The 20914-nt window shown below is 39.8% G+C and overlaps 1 protein-coding gene across 1 annotated transcript in view; it reads left to right on the plus strand.

The window, feature by feature from the left end:
* PSTPIP1 (proline-serine-threonine phosphatase interacting protein 1) overlaps positions 1–20914 on the plus strand; it is an 83734-nt gene that overhangs the window by 24612 nt on the left and 38208 nt on the right. The gene's annotated exons all lie outside the window — the stretch shown is intronic.

The raw sequence follows: 20914 nt of genomic DNA on the forward strand, positions 1-20914 counted from the left end.
AAATTCTGGAAAATAGCAAGAATAAGAAGATTTCTTAAACGAACAATGCAAAGAAATAGAAGAAAACAAAAGAGTAGAAAAAACGAGATTTTTTAAAAAGAAAATTAGAGGTATCAAGGGAAAGTTGCATGAAAAACTGAGCATGATAAAAGACAAAAATGGTAGGGATTTAACAGAAGTGGATGAAATTAAGAAGAGGTGACAAGAATATACCAAAGAACTATATAAGAAAAATCTTAACCCAATGATGTAGTTACTGATCTAGAGCCAGATATCCTGGAGAATAAGAGGTAAGTGGGCCTTAGGAAGCTTTGTTAATGATAAGGCTAGTAAGGATGATGGAAAATCCAGCCAAGCTATTTTAAATCCTAAAAGATGATGCTGTTAAAGTGCCGAACATTCAAAATACCAGCAAATTTGGAAACAAAACAGTGGCCACTGGATTGGAAAAGATAAGTTTATATCCCAATCCTAAAGAAGGGGAATGCCAAAGAATGTTCAAATTACTGAACAACTGCACTTATTTCATAAGCCAAGAAAATTATACTTAAGGTTCTGCAAGCTAAGTTTCAGCAGTATGTGTATTGAGAATGACCAGAAGAATAAGCTAATTTATTTTCTTTTTAAAAAATAGCTTTTTATTCTTCAAAAATACACGCAAAGACAGTTTTCAACATTAACCCTTGCAAAACTTTGTGTTCCAAATTTTTCTTCCTCTCTCCTCTCCTCCTTCCCCCTCCCCTAGACAATAAGGAACCAATATAGGTTAAACATATGCAAATTTTCTAAACATATTTCCACATTTATCATGCTGCACAAAATAATCAAATCAAAAAGAAAAAAATGAGAAAAAAAAAAACAAGCAAGCAAATGACAACAATAACAACAACAGCAAAAGGTGAAAATGTTGTACTCCTCATTCAGTCCCTATAGTCCTCTCTCTGAATGCAGATGACTCTCTCCACAAGTCTATTTCATTGAATCATTTCATCATTGAAAATAGCCAAGTCTTGGGATAGTTTAGGTGGCACAATGGATAAATCACCAGCCCTAAAGTCAGGAGGACCTGAGTTCAAATCTGGTCTCAGACACTTAACATTTCCTAACTATGTGACCCTGGGCAAGTCACTTAACCCCAACTGCCTCAGCAAAAAGAGAGAAAGAATATAGCCAAACTTATCACAATTGATCATCACATAATCTTATTGTTCCTATGAACAATGTTCACTTCATTTAGCATCAGTTCATATAAGTCTCTCAGGGTCTTTCTGAAATCATCCTGCTGATCATTTCTTACAGAACAATAATATTCCATAACATTATATACCATACCTTATTCAGCTATTCCCCAACTGATGAGCATCCACTGAGTTTCCATTTCCTTGCCACTACAAAATGGGCTGAGAGTAGGCTGATTTTCAAAGATGCAGAGGAACTAGAGACCAAATTGCCAACATTTGCTGGATTATGAAGAAATCAAGAGAGTTCCAGAAAAAAAGCACCTGCTTCTTTTTTATTGATTACATTAAAACCTTTGACTATGTGGATCACAACAAAATGTGGAAAGTTCTCAGAGTTGAAAGTACCAGATCATCTTACTGATCTTCTGAGAAACCTGTATGCAGGCCAAGAAGCAATAATTAGAACTGAATGTGGAACAACTAAATGGTTTAAGATTGGAAAAGAGGTTTGACAAAGATATATTATCATCTTATTTATTTAACTTATATTCAGAGCACATTGTATGAAATGCTAGGCTAAATAAATCAAAAGCTGGAATTAAAGGTTGCCAGGGGAAATAACAACAATTTTAGATATGTAGATGATACTACTCTGATGGTAGAAAGTGAAGATGAATTAAGAAGCTTCTTAATGAGAGTGAAAGAGAAGCATATAAAAGCTGGCTTGAAGCTTAACATCCAAACCCCTTCCCCCCCCAAACCCTAAAATCTTGGTCCCTTCACTTCCTGGCAAAAGCAGTGAGGGAAAAGTAATGGAGCAGTGTCAGATTTTATATTTTTGGGCACAAAGATTATTGCAGATGGTAACTGCAACCATGAAATTAAAAGAAGCTTAATCTTTGGAAGGAAGTAAATCTGGATAGCACAGAGGTACCACCTTGCCAGCAAAGATCTATATAGTCATAGTTATGGTTTTTCCATATGGTTTTCCAGGATGTGAGAATTAGACTACAAGGAAAGCTGAGCGCTGCAGAATTGATGCTTTTGAATTAAGGCTCTAGAGAACACTTTTGAGAATCTCTTCGATATCAAGGAGATAAAATTATTCAGTACTTAAAAGAAATTAATGCAGGCTCATTGGAATACTTTAGTCACATAATGAAAATATGGGACTCATTGGAAAAGACCTTGATATTGGGAAAAACTGAAGCAAAAGTAAAAGGAGATGACAGAAGATGAGATGGACAGATGGTGTCATAGGAAGACCAAATATGAGCTTGGACAGATTTCAGGAAATGCTGGAGAACAGAAGATCCTGTTGTGTTATGGTTGATGGGAACATAACTCAACAACAAGAACAACAAAGTTAAAAAAGAACCAGTGTAATTTGTTGAGTTTAGGAGTGAGGGGAATTGACACAGGCAGACTTAAATTTTAAGAAAATCTGTTTGACAGCTAAGTGGAGGATGGTGGGGAGTAGGGATAGACTTGCAGGGGGAAAACCAGTATGGAAAAAAAAAACTATTGGAGTAAATAGTCAAGATAGGAGATGATGAGGCCATGAACTAGGAGAAAGGGATATAGATGAAAGATGTCGTGAAGATAGAATGATAAGATTCAACAACAGTTTGGATACATAGGGGAGCAAGAATGAGAAGCTGAGGGAGACATTGATGTCACAAGCCTGGGAGTATGGTCACTATTCCAACTCCTACTAAGTAGACAAAAGGGTCAAAGTCAAGGATGCTGGGTAGGATTCTACAACTGATTTAGCCAAGCAGAATGGAAAACTCACCTAATGGTAAGGTCATCATCTTGACTTCTCCGTCCCTCTCACCTTCCCCCCACGTCCAATCTGTTACCAAATCTTTAAATTTAAGATTTAGTCTTTGTAAAATCGCTCAAATATGCCTTCTCTCCTCTGCACTGCCAGCCCCTGGTCCAGACCTTCCCCATTTCATTTCTGGACTTTAGCAATAGACTGCTACTTGGTTTCCTTACTACTTTAATTCATCCTTCACTCAGCTATCAAATTGATCTTCCTGACCACCTGTACCTACTCTTTGACTCAACAGTACTGTTAGTAGGTCTATGTCCCAAAGAGATCATAAAAAGGAAAAAGGACTTACATGTACAAAAATATTTATACTGGTGCCAAAATACTAGAAACTGAGGGAACGCCCATCAATTGAGAATGCTGAACAAGCAATGGCATATGAATGTAATGGAATACTATTGTGCAATAAGAAATGAGAAAGAGGCAGATTTCACAAAAGCCTGCAAAGACCTGTACAAACTGATGCAAAGTGAAATGAGAGAACGAGGAAAAGATTGTACACAGGATTAGTAACATTGTGCCTGATCAACTATGACTGACTCAGCTCTTTTAGCAACACAATATCCATGTCAAGTTCAAAGAATTCATGAAGGAAAATGCTATCCATAACCAGATAAAGAACTGATGGCTTCTGAATATAGATTGAAGTGGATTTTGTTTTCATTTAACTTTATTCTTTCTTGTGTTTTTTCCCTTTTGATCTTTTTTTCCTTTAACAACTATGATTAATATGGAAATATTTTTATATGATAGCACATGTGCAAACTATATTAAAATGCCTACCATTTTTGGAAGGAGGGGGAAAAGGGAAAGGAAGGAAAAAATTTGGAACTCAAAATCTTGTAATGACAGATACTAAGTTTTTTTCTTGACATGTAACTGGGGGAAAATAAAATACTATTAAAAAAAAAAGCCAATAGCTCCTATCACAGCCAGGTTCTATATAAAACCCCCATTTGGCTTATAAAATCCTTTATGACCTGACCCTTCTTGACACTTCCAGTTTTCTTACACCTCAATTTTCCCCTCTCTACCCCCACCACTTATTCTGCCATCCATTGACACTGACCTCCTTGCTGCTCTTTGACTAAAATACTGCAAACCCCAACTCTTGGAATTTTCACAGACTTTCTCCCATGCCTGGAATTTTCTCCATATTCATATCCATCTTTTGGCTTTGCTTGCTTCCTTTAAAACTCAACTCAAATTCCACTTTCTACAAGAAATCTTTCCCAATCCTCTTAACAAAGGGAAGTCCCTTCCCTCTGTTGATTATTTTCCATTTATCCTATATGTAGTTTGTCTACATGCTGTTTGCAAAGTTGCTTGCATGTTTTTTTTCCTTTAGTGGAATACATGCTTCTTGAGAACATGGATGATTTTTATTATCTTTTTATTTTTTATATTTATTATATTTCCAGTGTAGTAGGCTCTTTGTAAATCCTTGTTGATTTGACTTTACTTGACTCTCTGTTGCCTCCAGAGCTGCTCAAATATCTGCTCTTAATACCCAAATACCTAAGCATCTACTATCATGAAGTACTCAAGAGCCTACTATTAACTAATAACAGGTACTTAATAACTGCTTCTTGGTGGTTTATCTGATGATTCTAATTTGTTACAGCTGCTTACCATAAACCTCTGTTTAGAGATGTTTTCAAATCTTTTTTTCAATTTAGTGATAGCTGATCTTTATAATTTTGTTAATTCACTTTTGATTTTATGGTCGTAGTTTCCTTTCAATTTACATTGTTGTAGTTATTATGTGTGTAATTTTCTTTACTCTATTCGATTCACTCTACATCATTTCATATAGAACCTTTCATGCTTCTCCACATTCATCACATACATCTTTTCTTCAGCACAGTAATATTCCTTTACATTCATCATTGCAATTTGCTTAGCCATTTCTCAATCAATAGTATCTACTTTGTTTCCAATTCTTTGCTGTTATAAAATATGCAGTCACTAATATTTTAATGCATTTAGGGGATTTCTTCTTATTGATGGCTTCCTTAAAGTATAAACCCAGTCAGGGAATCTCTGGTTCAAAGAGATGAACATATTAGTCACTTTATTTGCATAATTCTAAATTGCTTTCCAATTGCTTCATCAACAATGTATTAGTGTGCCTATCTTTTCCAGTTCTTTCAAAACAGTGCAATTTTGGGCCATCTTTGTCAATTTGTAGGGTATCAGGTAAAACAGCATGATTGTTTTGATTTGCATTTCTTTTATTATTGGTGATTTAGAGCATTCTTTCATACAGTTGTTAATATTTGTTTATATATTAAATTACTTGCTGTCTAGAGGAAGGGGATTGGGGAAGGGAGGAAGAAAAATTTGGAATATAAGATTTTTCAAGGGTGAATGTTGAAACTATCTTTGCATGTATTTTGAAAATAAAAAGCTAATTTTAAAAATAAAGAACTCTTTATGTCCTTTGGCCATTTATCTATTAAATGGATATTAGTTTTACATTTATTGATTGATTATATATCTTGGACACAAAACTTTTATAAGAAAGTAATATAAAAATTTCCCCCCCCCAATGACCACTTCTCTTCTTATCCTTAGTACATTTATCTTGTCTGTGTAAAAGCTTTTCAGTTTCAAGTAAAGTATCTATTCAAAAAATAGATAACTAACTTTACCTATTGTAATTGTCTCTATCTCTTGTTTGATTAAGAATACATCTCCCACCCATAGGTGAAAGAGGTATATGATCTCTTTATCTTCTAATTTTTTTAATACTGTAATCATTTATATTAAGGTCAAGGATGTATTTAGAGGGATACATTCGTATTGTGGAATACAATATATTGTTCTAAACCTAATTTCTGCTAAAATGCTTTCCAGTTTTCATAGCATTTTTTTTTATGAAATAGGGAGGGTTTTCCTTAAGTAGTGTATGTTTCCTACTTTGTCAAATACTGAATTACTGAGTTCTATTGTTTCTGATTTTCTCTTGTCTAGTCTATCTCTCTATTCTTTAACCAGTACCAACCAGTTTTGACGACTACTGCTTTATAATATAGTTTGAGGAATGTAAATGCTTTTCCCCCTTTGTTCTTCTTTCCATCATTTTCTTTGATATTATAGACATTTTAAAAATAAAATTTATTATTTTTTCAAGTTTCACAAAATGTTACCTTGGTAGTTTGATTGGTATAACATTAAAAGTGTAGCCTAAGTATGAGTCCTGAATATTTTTCCAGGTATTTAAGCTGTTCATGATTTCTTCTTCCTCTCCCAGGGTCATACTGCTAGTAAGCGTTAAGTGTCTGCATGTGAACTCAGGTCTTCCTGATTCCAGGGCTGTTGCTCTATCCATTGCATCACCCAGTCATTCCTCTTTATTTCTTTAAGGAAGATTTTGTAACTTTGTTTTTTGTAACTGAAACTTTGTAATTAAATCTATGAAGATCTTTGACGTTTTTTGGTAAATTGATCCCCAAATATTTTATGTATTTTGTAGTTACTTGAAATGAAATTTCACATTCTATTTTTGCTTCTTGCGTTCTATAATTATTAAATAGAAAAGCTGTCCATTTTGAGGGTTTATTTTGTAGCCTACAACTTTGCAAAGACTATTATTTTTGTATCTTTGCTGATTCACTAGGATTTTCTAAGTAAACCAACATATATCACCAGCAAATTGGGATAGTTTTATTTCTTCTTTACATATCGTTATGCCTTTAGTTCCTTTTTCTTGTCTTTTTGCTCTTGCTAGCATTTCCAGGACTAATCAAACAATTGTGGGGAGAGTGAGTATCCTTGTTTCACTCCCACTAGTGCCCAACAACAACCATATGAGGTCAGTAGGGTACATAACATTTTTTTCCATTTGTGTACAGGAAAACTAAGATTCAGAGAGTTTAGGCGCCTTGTCCATGGTTACACAGCTAGCAAAGTCTCAGAATCAGGACTCAGACCCAATTCTTTCACCAGGACATGCTTCCTCCCAGAACACAACCACTTGAAAGGGACCTTAAAGGTACCATCTCTTTTTACAAATGAGTAAGGCAAGTCATTCTTTGGGGGGCATTTGTAAAATGAGAAGATCCTGGTTAGATGGCCTCTGGAGTCTCTCCCAACTCCAAATCTGTGATCTGGTTCCAAATGAATGGCTGTGTAGCTGAGATTTAGATGCTTTTTTTCCTCAGGATTTGGAGAAGAGGAAAGGTCCTAGTTGTGTGTAGTAAAGGTACTATCACAGTAAATGTCATGTAACTAATAAATGATAGGATTAGAAGCCAGGATGACACTTTATGTGGATAAGAAAACTGAGGCTGAGAAAAGAAAAAATGAGTGATTCCCACAGAGCCATACCTCTTGCTTCCAAATTCAAGGCTTTCTCCAAAACCTAGGGAATTAGTCTAGAAGTTTTCCCTTCTATAGTGGAAAGAACACTGATTTGGTGACAAAGGATATCCCACCTTGTTTCTTGTGTAACTTTGGCCAAGCCAGTATCTCTCTTTGAGAGGTAGAGGGAGGTGCTAAACTTTCCCTATAATCACTGAGGAAACTGAGGCAAGCAGAGACTAAATGACAACCAAGATCATATAACTAATAAGTACCTGAGTCTAGATTTGAACTCAGATCTTCCTGACTCCAAACCTAATGATCTATCTCCTGTATTACCTACTGCTCAATGTCTGAACCTTCATGCTTTCATTTGTACAATGGCAGAGCTGGTACAAATGACTCTTGGATTCTTACAATTCTAAACCATAATATAATGAGGATGTGATTTTTAAAAGCATGATTATAATATGTATATGTATATAATCAATCAGCCTATCAGCTAATATTTACTGAGCAGCTTGTCTATGTCCAGCCAGCCCATTGGGGATACCAAAGATATAGAAAACATGACCCTTGAGATCATGAAACCTACAGTCTCTTCAATACACACACACACACACACACACACACACACACACACACACACACCCCTAGGAGGAAAATACCAAACAAGGGGCAGGAGTTGTGGCCACCCATTGTGACCAAATCAGAGCTGAACACACCAGGTAAAATGTCATCCATCCAAAGTCATCAACACTGGCCATACTCAAGAATGGAGGCCAGCAGGCATCCCACCCTCAGTGATACCCAATAACAACACCCATTCATAACAACCTCCATGACCCATTCCTCAAAGTACAAGAATAAACTGTTCTGAGGCACAAACCCCCAGCATCCTCTGAATCATACAGCCCAGCTGCCACCTCACACTCCAGTCCTTTCATGATCTTTATAGCTTTTTCCCTCTTGAAATTACTTTGTAGAGGCATTTAGGTAGCTCAAAGCCTTTCACAATCCCTACCACAGTAAGATGGTTCAGTGGATAGAATTAGGAAGATCTGATCAGCTTTAGACACTTACTAGATATGTGGGCATGTCACTTAACCCTGATTATGTCAAGGAAAAAAAAAAGAAATTATGTTGTATATACTTTGCTTTTGTTTATCAGTATCCATGGATATTTTCTTCCCCTACCATTGTAAATTCCTTGAACATAGAGATTTTATAACACCAGCTCCCAGTTCATTACCTTGTAATCCAATTGAATAAGCATTTTTAAGGGTCATTATGTGCTGGACACTGTGTTACGGAGCAGAGTAAACAGATGTTTTAGACAATAAAGTCTGGAATACTTTTGAGAGATGCGTTGTACAAGGATGATTATCCCATTTTATTAATGAAGAAACTGGGGTTCAGGTGGGATAGGGTGATTTTGGCACATCTAGGAAGTGGCAGAGCCAAGGCTCAGACAGAGATTTGACTCCAATTTCAGCATGCTCTCTATTATCCCACACTGTCTCTCAAAGAAGACCTGGCTATGTGTATGATTCAGCACGAAAATTGGAGCCTAGGCATCTCAGCAGGGGGCAAAGATATAAGCTTTAGAAGGTACCTTCATCACAACCCTTCCCCCTTCCTTCCCCCTTAATTCCACTGCTTGCAACCCCACAGTTTGCCCTCCTTCCAGGAAAGGTTTAATAGTTAGTTGGTATATTGATGCTAGACAGCCCTTAAGATGTTATTGCAATTACAGAGGGCTCTGTGACTCATTTCCATAAATTATTAACAACAAGCCATTCATCATAAGTACTTTGGAGATGCTGAATTCTTGATTTATATCTTTATAGGAGCTTTACTTACTATATGGCACATGGATGAAATATGTATCTTTTCAGCAGGGAGGAGAAAAGCTTCATCAGTGCTTCTCCAGTGGGGTGCTAGAGTTGGAAGGAGCCCCAAAAGATTATCTAGACCAACCCTCCAATTTTATATATGAGGAAACTGACACCTAGAGATGGGTGACTTTTTCTAAGTTATTCCTCTCTTTCTATTATAAAGTGGAATGACTTGTCCAAGATCACACTAAAGTGACCCAGCAGGGATTCTAAGACAGGTCTTGAATCCAGAGCTTAGTCTCTTTCTGGCACTGATCAAAATATAGGCTAGGACAGGATCAAGCATTATTGACATAGTTCCAACTGAATATCATTTGACGTCTCCCTGATTGCCTCAATTCTTGAGGTTCCCCATTTGAGTTCTCTCTCCCTTTAATAACTTCAGCTCTCTCTTTTTTTTTTTTTGTCTTTGTTGCCCCTTCTGGATCTTCAGATAACTACTGATTCCTCTTTATTTCAAAACAAACTTTAGTTCTCCTTTCCCAAACGCAGCACCAGGCTGGCCCTCTTGAGCAGATTCATGCCAATAACAACAATACCACTGGACCACTCCAAGTTTTAGCAGTTTCTTCCAGCTGAGTACTCATGGGAATTGGGAGAATAGATTGTTAAATTTTCAGAGTGATTGCCTCAGAAATGGCAAATGCTCTAAGTCAAGGCTTGATTCTTCTGTTGAGTGTCTAGAATTAAGAAAGTGGTGGGAAAATATTAATAATGAAACAAACTAAAACTGTGTTGTGGGTACATTTTTTTTTATTTTTTCCTCTTAGAGAGCTTTGTTGTTAAACATTTTCCAGCACTTCCCTGAGCACTTTCTTATCCAGCCCCTCCAAGGCTTTAAAGATAATAGTACATGCTCTGTTTGTGGTTTGCAAAGCCTTCCCATCCATCCCCTCCCTTAAGGGCAAGGGTTATTAGCCCTGTTTTATAGAGGAGGAAACTGAGATTCAAAATGACTTGCCCAGTGTCTCACATGCAAGAGGCAAATTGGCCATGTTCTGACTTTGATCCTCGTTTCCTTCCAGCCTTAGCTCCAGTCTCACCTACAGAAGATCTGTCCCATCCCCAGACTAATGGACTGACTCTAAAAGCAGTGCCCATTTCCCAGAATAGAGTGTGAGTTAGGGGTTGGAAGAGAGAATGAATTACCACGTCCACTTCCAAGTCCTTCATTCTTAGGACTGATGCTTACCTTTCTCAGAGGGTTTCATTCTTTCCACCTTAATGATTGAGCCTCCTAGGGTGGGGGATTTGAAGCTGTCTTCAGTCATCTCCAGTGCCAGTGAAAGTTTCTTTTCAGGAGGAAGGAGAAGACAGGATGGCTGGATAAAGGAGGGAAGCAATTCTACTACAGGGGGAAATGCAAAAGAAGGAAGAACCAGGAGAAGGGGAGGATGTCTTTGGCAGCCGCATGGTTTGGCCACAGATTGGTTCTGACTACACTCACTGGTCTCAAAGACACCTTGAAATCTGCAAAGCAGAGTGAGGTGCGAGGTGGGAGGTGGGAGAGGTGAGATGCAGGGAACGCCACAGTCTGGGAATCAGAACTATGTCCAGATCCCGGCTCTGGCATTTTTAAGGGTGTGATTTGGGGCAAATCACTGTAATATCTTTCGTTTCCTCATCTGAAAAATGAGGAGAATCCGTACTTGTACTTCATCTTTCACAGGATGGTTATGAGAAAAGAGCTTTGTAAAGCTTTCATGTTATCAAAATGAAAACAAGTTTAGGTCAAGTTTTAGATTACTGGAGGAAAGGAGAGGAGAGGGAAGGGGACAAAAGGGGAGGACTAAAGAAGAATGAAGAGGAGAGGAAAGAAGAGAGGAGGACGGGAGAGGATTGGAGTTAATCCTTCATTCCTGCATCTGTGCTCAGAGGACTAGTCTTGCCAAATTTAGAAAGCTTCATCACTAGAGAGCTAATTATCAGGTAATGAGTGTTTCTTAGCCACATGAATTCATGAAGGTCACCTACTAAGAAGTGGAAGGAAGTTAAAAAAAATTACCCCTCTGTAACTATCCTCACGATGAACCTCTCTGAACTTAATAATAATAGTTAGCATTCATGTACTACTTCGAGCTTTGCAAAGAATTTTATAAATATAATCTCATTTCTCATCACAACAACCTGGGAAGGAAAAGAAGGGAAATGTCATTATGATCTCCACTTTACAGATGGAGAAACTGAGGTATAGAAATGTTAGGTAAACTTGTCCAGGATCATGCTGCTAGTAGGTATCTGAGGTTGGATTTGAACTCAGCCTTCCTGTCTCTAGACTTAAAGTTCTATCCACTATACCACCCAGCAGCCAACTTGACTAGAGCCCAGATACCCTATCCTTGAAGCCCTCCAGCCTGGTAGGATGCACTGAACTTTGTGCTCGATCGTGCTTGGCTCCTTTGGGAGCCGGGGTCATCCCCTCTACACAATGAGATCACACGTTGGGGCTTTGGAGAAGACTTTGGTGGGTGCTGAAACAAGGAGGCAAGATTCATGTGGTTTGTCTCAGCATCAGTTCATTCAGGTCTTGCATCTTGATCCCAATGTTTGCCTCTCGGTGAATTTTGCCTTTCCTACGTAACAGAAAATCAGCACCTTCTGCCCAAGTGATGATCAGGACACTGACCTCAAAGGGTGGAAAGTGCTAGAAGAGACCTGCAAAGAAATCACAGATCTGGTACACCCCCCATTCCTGATAGTCCAGAGGAGAAAAGGAGATCCAGAGAGTTTAGTTAAGGGACTTGACTGAAGTCTCACAAGTACTAGATAGCAGGGTAAGTCATCTACCTGCAGGTCTAGCATCCTTTCTCCTGCCCTATGATGAATCTCCTCTACAATACTTTTTGCTATTGGTGAGCAGGACTCTGCTTAATTGTTCGTGGGAATGGGAGAATCCCAACTACAAACTCCCAGGGCAGCCTAGCCATCGCCGGACAGCTCTCCTGATTAGCAAGTTCTTTCTCCTGCAGAGTTCAAGTTTGCCTCCAGACAATTTTTTTCCTTTTACTACTATTTCTTGATTTGGTGCAGTTGGTCAGGGGACCCCTCCCCCCTTAAAAACAAAAACCTTGAAAGGGGACAGCTGAAACTAAAATTCAATTTAATTCAATGAACCTCTATTGAAGTGCTAGCTCTGCAAAGCCTTGTTTTTAGGTGCTGAAGACAGAAAGATAGAAACTAGTGACTGACTGCCCTCAAGGAGCTTCTTTTCTTCCAGGGAGACACAATATGTACATAGATGAGTAAACCGAGTTCCTTTTGCCTGCACTTATGTTTTCATTGATTTAGGGAACTTCCTCAGTTGATGAGGATCCAATTGAGCGGTTTTTGAGGGTCACATAACTACTATATGTCAGAGATGGGCCTGGAGGCCAAGTCTTCCTGCCTCTGAAACCACGTCTTTGTCCAACATATGATTCTACTTCTCATGTACAAAATAATTTCAAAAGGAAGAAAGTGGTTTCCAAATGAGAGAAGCAAGAAAGGCTCTTAACAGGGAAGTAGGATGTGTCTTGAAAGAAGCTCATGTGGCCTGCCTTGGTAGCCATCTTGGGGGTCTATACATTATTTAGTCACTGAGTCAATTCCCTGACCCATAGACATTGATGCTGAACTAGGGCTACTCTAGGGATTCCAAGAGGCCGAGATTAGGAGGGAATGCATTACAGATATGGAAGGCCACTGTGTCTGGTGGCCAGAATTCCAGGTAAATTCCAGACCTGGAGGACCCCCTGTATAAAAACACTGGAGTGGGAGGTGAAGGGTTACCCTAAAGAGGGTAGCATTTCATTGCTTTCACATCCATGTTGCCTTATTGGCTCGTTCTAGGTTGACCATCAGTAGAGCCTCTCTTATGGAGGCAACTATACTGGGGTGGACATGGAACATTGAACTTAGGTCTAAGCCCTGTGGCTACCATTTATTCCTGTGTGACCTTGAGGAAATTGTAAGTCTTAGTAAAGTGAGGATTCAGACCAGCTGAGCTTTGTGGTCCCTTCCAACCCTGGCATTCTACACTGTCTTTTTAACATGAAGTGCACTTATCCCAATTCTCCTCCAGGCACTATTTGTGAAGGTCACTTTTTTAAACCTAAGTACCATGACGGGTGAAATTTATTTTTCCTCCTATTAAATTTAATTTTGATGCTATTAAATTTATATTTGCTCCTATTAAAGTTCACTTTATTGGTCCCTCCTGAAGATGTCTTTCCTAGCCTGGTTGGTGTCATCCAATGTATTAGCAAAAACTCCCAGCCCTGTGATCATGCCTGAGAAGTGGAATGTCCATCTTCCTTCAAAGAACTGATTATAGGATTATAGAGTGAAAGCCAGAAGGGACAATGGTGGTTAACAAGTCCAACTCCTCCATTTTGCTGTAAGAGCCTGGAGCCAATTGGTTTCTCCAAAATCATAGAAATAGGAAGTGAGGGAACCATTGTCCTGACCTATATCTGCCCACTGGACCCAGATGACTCTGGAGAAAGTGAGACACATGACTCTGCCCAGCCCTCTCTCATTTCAATCCAATGCATTTGCAAGCCACGGCATCATCTCCACAAGGTCATGGTCCTCTTCGAGAACGAAGGACAAACAATAAAAAACACAAGAACTAAGTAGTCAGAACTGGGGTTAGAACCCAGCTCCTTGGATTCACACCCCAGAAAGTGGGGTCAACATTGAACAATGTATTGTATGATTGAGTATAGAGTCCAACGACATAATACTAAGCCATCAGATTGACATTTCCTTATTTTAAGAGAGACAATATGATATAGGAGGTAGAATAGTAGGTGTGGAAACAGAATGAAAGCTGAGAAGAACCTTTGAGGTCACTTAATCCAACCCCCTCATGTTACATTTTTACATCGAAGGAAACTTAGGTTCAACCTAATTAGACAATTTCTCTGAGGAATCAGTGGTCTGGGAGCCAGAGTTGGCATTTGAACTTAGGTCCCATGACTTCAAGGTTAGCTGCCTATTCGGATTTGAATCCTAGCTCAGATGTGCCAACTGTATAATCTTGAGCAAGTCATTCTTTCCATGATTAAGTTGGACTAGATAGCCATGAAAGTCCCTGCCCATTCTCAAACTCTGTGATTAGATGATTTTACTTCTCTATGTGTCAGTTTCCACATCTATAAAAATGGGGTTGATAACACAATAGCTAGTATATATAGTTGCTGTGAGAAAAGTATTTTTCCATTTTAAGACACAATAGCAATGTGAATTGTGATTGTTATTATTACTCTTTGAGTTTGATCTCAAATCTACTCAGATGTGTCATTGCCAGGACATACCTATAATAATAATTATAATATAGAATAATACACATAAAATAATGATTATATATAATAATAGAAATAATAATATAGATATATTATAGATATAATAATAATAATATAAAATAATAGAGAGATATAACACTCTAAGATTTTCAAAGCGTTTAAAAATATCATCTCATTTCATCCTCATAATAACCCTTGTTGCTATTATTAAACTCATTTTACAATTGAGGGAATCGAGGCAAGTAGAGATTAGGTAACTTGCCAAATCCACATAGTTAGAGTCTGAGATGGGATTTAAAGTCAGAATTTCTTACTCCAGGTCCAGCCTTTGTCCATTGCACCATCTAGCTGACTCTGAGATTCTCTCTCTCCATCTTGTTGTACTACAGGTAGCATGGGAAGTTTTGTCTAGTTCAAGGATTCTCAATGTGGAGCCCCTGACTTCAAATCTACCCTCAGATACATATCAGCTATGGGACCCTGGGTTAATTATTTAATCTCCATTTACTGATCTGTAAAATGGGGTTATTAATAGCAGTCACCTCCCAGAGTTGTAATGAGGATATGAGATAATATCCATAAAACACTTAGCACATTGCTTGACACGGTGTAGACACTATATGAAATTTAGCTATTGTTAATATTTTGATAGTTGTATTGGGCTGGAGGGTGGTGCTGTGCTGTATGAGCAAAGCAGAAATGAATTAGCCCAAAGGAAACACAAAATACACAAAATGAGAGAAGCTGCCCCGAAGGTTCATATGGATTATGTGTGGCAGAGCATTCCGAGCTCGTGTTGGTCTAGAGTTGGATACAACTATGGATACATGGATACACTTTCAGCCATAGTTAGACACAACTATGGATACGTGGATACACCTTCAGACATAGTTGGACACAACTATGGATACGTGGATACACTTTCAGTCATAGTTGGACACACTGTAACTCGGCTCTAACGTAGTGATGTCGTTTTGGTCCACTTCAAAAATGAAGGACAACAACCGAGAGTTGTATTTCAAGATAATTGGTTTCCTTGTGCACTTAAAACACAATTCTGAGAAGGATCCCATAAATCTCTCCAGACTGCCCGAGTGTTCCCTAACTCCACCAAAAGGTTAAGAACTCTTGTTCTAGAGCCCTCTGAAATCCAAACCCATCATCTCCAAAATGTTTATCTTCATTTCGGGATGTCTATAGGAAAAGGAAGCAAGAACAGTTTGGTCTGGTTTGCATCCACGTTGGCACCCAGTTCATGGACACAGCTTTCTTTTGATCGCCATCTTGAATCAGTCTGCCCCCATGGCTACCAAGAGAAATATTAAGGAGAGAAGGGGGAACTTGTGCTGAAGAGGACTCTATTTTTAAGTGACCAGTGTGAGGTGGGGTGAGGCTCCAATGTATTAAACGGGATTAATGTAGAATGGAAAGAATTTCCAATCTGAAAGTTAACATTTTAGACCGTTGCGATGAGTAACTGGAAATATTGGACACAATGCATCTCTATGTATCTTTTGGGGGTGGAGTGGGTAGCATTTGGATTTGTGGTTTCATCGTATAAGGAAGTTCTGGTTTGGAACAGCCTCTGTTATGATGGATGGGCAGCTTGCCAGGGTTGTACAGTTTTAGAGAATCGCGTATGGAACTGTGAGTTAAATGACAGCCAATACATGTCAGAAATGGGCATTGAACCCAGAGCTTTCTTATTCTAGCACTTGCCCTCTATGCAACTTTTAGGTTTTGGAAATTTCATTGGTGAAGGGAACCTCTTGCCAACCAAAGCCAGTTAGCAGATCCTTTGCAACTTAGGAAACTGAGATATGGCTTTAGAATGTATACTGGGAGAATAGGGACTATCTTGTTCTTCCATTGGTATCCCAGGGCTCGAGCATTGCTTTGCACGAAGTAAGCACCTACAAGATGCTTTATTTTTTCCATTCATTTGGAGAAAGCATCACAAGCAGAACTCTAACTCAGCTCTTCCTGACTCCAGTATCATTGCTCTCTAGATCCCATGCAACACTGCCTATGTGAATTAAGAGCTAGCTGGAAATTGTATCTGTAATACTGAAAATGTCTTGCTCTGGCTGAATCTGCCTTTACTGGGTTCAGCAATGAAAATGTCACAGCAGCTAGAACTCCAGGATGGGTCCCAGCAAAGTGAGATTTTGGATGGGGAAGAAAGGTCTCCTAAGCTGGGCTTATAGGGAGGAAGATGTGTGACTTTGGGGAAATGACTCTGAATCTCAGTTTCTTCTTCTTTTAAATGATGGGGTTGATTCTGGAGAACAGTTTGGAACTATGCTCAAAAAGTTATCAAACTGTGCATACCCTTTGATCCAGCAGTGTTACTACTGGGCTTATATCCCAAAGAGATCATAAAGAAGGGAAAGGGACCTGTATGTGCACGAATGTTTGTGGAAGCCCTCTTTATAGTAGCTAGAAACTGGAAACTGAGTGGATGCCTATCAGTTGGAGAATGGCTGAATAAATTGTGGTACATGAATATTATGGAATATTATTGTTCTGTAAGAAATGACAAACAGGATGATTTCAGAAAGGCCTGGAGAGACTTACACGAACTGATGCTGAGTGAAATGAGCAGGACCAGGAGATCATTATATACTTCAACAACAATACTAGATGATGACCATGGCCCTGGCCATCCTCAGCAATGAGATCAACCAAATCATTTCCAATGGAGCAGTAATGAACTGAACTAGCTATGCCCAGAAAAAGAACTCTGGGAGATGACTAAAAACCATTACATTGAATTCCCAATCCCTATATTTATGCCCACCTGCATTTTTTATTTCCTTCACAAGCTAATTGTACAATATTTCAGAGTCTGATTCTTTTTGTACGGCAAAATAACAATTTGGTCATGTAAAAAAATAAAAATAAATGAGGGGGTTGGACAAGATCACTTTTAAGGTCCCAGTTCTCAGATCTAATCATTTCAATTCTGAACCTCAGTCATCTCATCTGTAAAATAGGGCTAATTAATAGGAAAGTATGCCTGTAGGACCTCACACTTATACTGTGTCAGTGAATGTTGCTGCACTCGGTGTTCCAATTACTCACTGGAACTGAAACTGAATGTAATTAATCACTTGATTGCATGTATATGTAATCCTCTAGCATGTAGGTATTGAAAAATAAAATTTGAATTCTTCTACTCAAGAGTATGGCTAAGCATGCAGTAAGAATCTGTGGAAGGAATACCTCCATATTTGTGGGTGGAAACCCTTGCCTCTAGGATCATGGGATTTTAAGGTCAAAGTGATCTTTGAAAAAAAGGAATCACCAAATATCAAAGCCTTCTCAGAACCAGCCCCAATCTGAACAGGAATCCCTGACACCGAATCCTCCATGAATAGTCTTCCACTCTTTGCTGGAAGACTCCCAATGATGGGGAACTTATTACCTTGCTCAGCAACCCTCAGTGTGGATGGCTCTCTCAGGAAATTTTCTCATTTGCTGAATTTAAATCTCCTCTGAAACTTCCAGACCCTGCTTTTGATTCTGCCGTCCAAGGCCAAGGAGAACAAATTTTGTCCCTCTTCCACAGAGCAGTCTTTCAAATATCTGAAGACAGCTATCATGTCACCCCTGCCCCGCAAATCTCTTCTCCAAAGTAAACATCCTCAGGCCTTCTCACTCATAGTCTCCTAATCCAAGATCTCTGAACTGGTTTTCTTTTTTTTTTTTTTTTTTTAATATTTTGATAACATGTGTAGAATCACTGGTTTCCTTTGTAATGCTGTGTTTCATTTTATGTATTTAAAATCATTGTTTTGGAGAAGAGTCCCATAGACTTCACCAGCATATGGAGAGATCCAGGACATACCAAGGAACCTCTGCCCTGATTCATGTAGGGGATGATCTCTACATCCTTCACTATTCTAATTATTCTCTTCCATTAGCTCTCTAACTAAAAAAGGGGTTCTCAGAAGTCACCACAAACCTCCAAATGTGATTAGATAAAGCAGAACACTTCTCTAGAGAAGCTTAGAACAATGCTTGGCACATAGTAGGCACTTAATAAATGTTTAGAGATTGATCGGGACAGATCGTCCCTAGATGTGTCCACACAGCTTATGTGGCCGCCATGACTTCATATGGAACTTGCAGTCCACTAAGACTCCTGGATCTTTTTTATGTACATGGTTTCTAGCCATGCTACCTGGCCCTCTGTTGCCCTAGCGACTTTGATTTTGGGAGCCCAAGTGAATTAATTGCATTTCAATTTCATCCGACTGGATTTAGCCCTTCATTTTAGTTGGACGAGCTGTGTTTAGGTCCTGCAGATTCATTAGCTATCTTTCCATCTCTGTGTTACTCACAAACTTGATCAGCTTGCCTTTTCCAGCTTGGTGCAAGTGCCCCAGGGACAGATTTCTGGGACACTCCACTCGAGAAGTCCTTTCGGTTAATGTTGTCTTATTAATGACAACTCTAATCATTCGACCAAATCATCCAAATGCTCTCTAAGGCCCTGGAGAGCTCTGAATCCTAGATCCACTGATCTGGTCCAATGGCTCCCACACTTTTTTATTATTATAAAGGCCTCCTTTGTGCGTTGGTAAATTGTGTGCACACTCACATGCAGAAGCTGGCTGTTTGTCCACTCGTCAGCTCTCTGATTTATCAGAGCCAAGTTTCCCTCCCCTCTCACTATCATTTTCCCCAGTAGATTATAAGCTTCTTGAATCCTGGCACTGTCTCCCCTTGGTATCTTCAGTGCTTAGTAAAAGGCTAATAATAAATTATTTTTCATTCTTTCATTCATTTCTGCTAGACATGTTTCTGAGTTAAATGAGTATCGAAATGGCCATGCTTGGGATGCGTGTGGGTCTGTGGCCCCACTCAGTAACTCTGCAACCCCTTCCCCCAGGGATTTGGCATTTATGGCTTGGGAATCACTCACTCAATTAAACCCCTTCACTTTGCAAATGAGGAAACTGAGGCCCAGGAAGGGCAGGTTACTAGGGCTTGGCCTGAGACCAGTTCCTCTGACTTAAATGTTTTTTCCATTCCACCCTCAAGCCTTCTTTGCAGTCAGAACAGAACTGCGTTAATGCTTGCTGCCCACTGGTCGGTAGAAATGACTCACTCCCGGAGGAATTGGCACAGGTGCCCAAGTGTCACTGGGGAAAGAGGGGTGTTCTTGTAACAATGCAGCAATTTCATCCTTCCTCCCTTCCTTCTCTCCTTTCTCCCTCTCTCTATTCCTTCCTTCCTCCCTCCCTCTGCTCCTCCCTCCCTCTTTCTCTTTCTCCCTCCCTCTCTCCCTCCTTCCCTTCCTCCTTTTCTCCCTCCCTCCATCTTTCCATACCTTCCTTCCTTCTTTCCTTCTTTCCTTCCTTTCTTCTTTCCTTCCTTCCTTCCTTCCAGACCTCTTTCCTGCCTTTTTGCCTTCCTTCCTTCCTTCCTTCCTTCCTTCCTTCCTTCCTTCCTTCCTTCCTTCCTTCCTTCCTTCCTTCCTTCCTTTCTTCCTTCGCTCCTTCCTTCCTGCCCTCTTTCCTGCCTTTTTGCCTTCTTTCCTGTCTTTTTTCCCTTTCTTTCTCCCCCTTCCTGCCTTCCCTTCCCTCCCCCTGTTCACATGAGGTATCTTGCCTTTATTACTGATGCTCTTAAAAGTTTTTTTTTTCCTTTTGGGTCTCCGAACTCTCCCAAGATACCTCAGGATTTAGTGATAGATTTCTTTCTAAAGGGCCAGGCCTTAAACCAGTTGCAGGTGGAGGGTTGGCTAGGTAGGAAGGGGGAGGTGAGAAGGAAAAGGGAAGGGAAACACTGTGGGGGAGGGGAGGGTGGAGCACGGGGTGCTATTCTTAGTCTGGAGAGGGCCATACTTCCTTGGAATGGCCTAGTCATCTGTGACTGTGGGTCACTCGCCTTCATCGTCTCTTCCTGAAGTCTTGGCTGTGGGACGATTCTGAGGCTGTTCCCTGAGCTCACCCCCTGGCCCCGGTCTGGCCCGGCCAGCGAGGAGGCAAGTGGGCAGGAGCACACCCCTCCTTGTTCATTCTGGAGATGGCAAATGTAGGTGTGGTTTCTTTCTCTAAGGGCCAGGTGGGGCAGAGGGCAGGACCTCCTGGGCCCACTTGGGGACCATCACTTGGGCTATTTGGGATGGAGAGCGCGGGGGAGGAGCAGGGGGAAATTTAGGGTCATATTCCCTGCGGGATTTGCTCCCCAGCCTGAGAGCTGGAAGCTTGAAGGTCGTTTAGGTCAAAGTCTATTTTACAAAGTCAGAAAGCGAGGCTCAGAATCCAGCTCAGGGCTGGTTGGGGTATGTCTGTGTGACTCAGCGGCAAGTTTGGGAGTCTCCACAGGCTCTGTCTTCTTGGACCAGACCCATTCTCTCTCAGAAACTTGGTTCCCTCCTTTGTAAAGGAGGAGGAG

The sequence above is a fragment of the Sarcophilus harrisii genome, chromosome 2 (assembly GCF_902635505.1).
Source record: "Sarcophilus harrisii chromosome 2, mSarHar1.11, whole genome shotgun sequence".
Classification (NCBI taxonomy): Eukaryota; Metazoa; Chordata; class Mammalia; order Dasyuromorphia; family Dasyuridae; genus Sarcophilus; species Sarcophilus harrisii.